Source organism: Tamandua tetradactyla, chromosome 23 (assembly GCF_023851605.1).
Source record: "Tamandua tetradactyla isolate mTamTet1 chromosome 23, mTamTet1.pri, whole genome shotgun sequence".
NCBI classification, from domain to species: Eukaryota; Metazoa; Chordata; class Mammalia; order Pilosa; family Myrmecophagidae; genus Tamandua; species Tamandua tetradactyla.
This window is the reverse complement of record NC_135349.1, coordinates 46,595,188-46,596,525: the sequence shown is the minus strand read 5'-3', so window position 1 is coordinate 46,596,525 and position 1,338 is coordinate 46,595,188.

The window sequence follows — 1,338 nt, the reverse complement described above, 5'->3', positions numbered from 1 at the left end:
GTGGCCGGGTGGGGGCGGGGCGCGCTGGGCGCAGGGCGCAGTCGCGGGAATGGGGGAGGGGGGCTCGGGTCCCTGCGCGGGGGGCGGGGCCGGGGCGGGGGTCTCCCTGGGGAATGGGCAACCAGGCGACGGGTGGGGAGAGGACCCCGAGAGAGAGCCGAGGGAAGGGTTAGTGGGCGAAGAATAGGGGCGTCAGGGAGGGAAAATTCAGGCTCCGAGGTGGCCGTGGAAGACAGCGGTGAACCGGGAGGGTCAGTGAGTGCGGCGGGCGTACCCTCAATGCTGAATGAGTGCAGGAATGAATGAATGCGTGGATGAATGTCAGTATTGGGCAGCCTCGTTCCGGATTTGGAGAAAGTCAGTGTTCCCCCCAAACCTCTGATCCCAAGAATTCCCCTAGTGCCTTTGCGGAAAGCATACTCCCAGGTTGGGGCCCTGGAATCTGCATTTAACCATCAGCCCCAGTGAATCTGTGGCAGCCAGGTTCAGAGCCTCTGCTGTATTTGAGGAGACCGTGCAAGCATAGGGGAGCCAGACCTCTAGGGGTGATGAGGATGGTGATGGTGATTAACCATAAAAGAAGTGCCTCCCAGTGTAAAACCCTTTGCAGTCTCTCCTAGGGAAGGCTTTCCCTCTGAGGTTCTTTCCTGCAGGACCCCGTGGCTACATTCTCCTCTCTGCCCTCTCCCCAAACTCAACCTCCCCCCTCCCCCCAGGGGCGGAGGGCTGAGAGTCCAGATGCCAAGGCCTCTGGTCCTGCCCTTTGCCCTCTGCCCTCTGCCACTGGCCCTGGGGGCTGGTCTCCCACTGGTAGCTGAATAGTTGAGGAGATGCTCAGTGTAATCCCTTAGCTGGAAAATGCTCAGCACAGCCTTTAGTAGCTAGACATTCTTATTATAATCATTTCACTCAAGTGGCTTTGATTCCTTTCAAGCCTAAAAGTTCTCACTGAAATAATTTGCTGCAGTTAATCTCAAATGTTTACTCTTTGTTCTCGATTGCATTAATGAAACCTTCCAGCTTTCCTCTCAGGGACGAAGATAACATCCAAGGTGGTATTAAAACACTGTATGAAATAATGTTAGCACCTTCCCCCCTTTTGAAGGGCGAGATCAGAGGCCTGGTTGGGCACAAAGAAAGAAGGACCTACCAGATAACAGGATATGTTGACCAAACAAAATGAAGCAAGCTCGATTTTCATGAATCTTCTGACTTTTACTTTGATGGTTGTTTTTTTTTTTCCTGCTTTCTTCTGGACCTTTGCCATTCCTTTGTTTGGACTATAAAAGCTCAAATCACCCTCTTCCCTTTGAACTGGACATGGAAAGATTTTTTTTT